Source organism: Anarrhichthys ocellatus, unplaced genomic scaffold (genome assembly GCF_004355925.1).
Source record: "Anarrhichthys ocellatus isolate YVR2014 unplaced genomic scaffold, GSC_Weel_1.0 scaffold663, whole genome shotgun sequence".
NCBI lineage: Eukaryota > Metazoa > Chordata > Actinopteri > Perciformes > Anarhichadidae > Anarrhichthys > Anarrhichthys ocellatus.
In genome coordinates, this window is record NW_022280637.1 from 4,293 (window position 1) to 4,540 (window position 248).

Below are 248 nucleotides of genomic sequence, written 5' to 3' on the forward strand. Positions count from 1 at the left end.
GCAGAACATCAAAAAAGACAAAAAACAAACATGCAAAAAGAAAATCAAGAGTCTTTGCATCTGAAAGGTCTCACTTCTCATTCATCATCGGCGTCTGAACGAGAGCTTTCCTCAGTATTTACCTGCTGGAGAGAGAAAGCGTTAAGAACTCTTGAACTCTTCACAGGATCCACAGTCACAACTTCAAACAGACTTCTCCATTCACCGGGAAAAAAAGCCTGTCGCTTCGAAAAGCTTCTTTTTTTTTT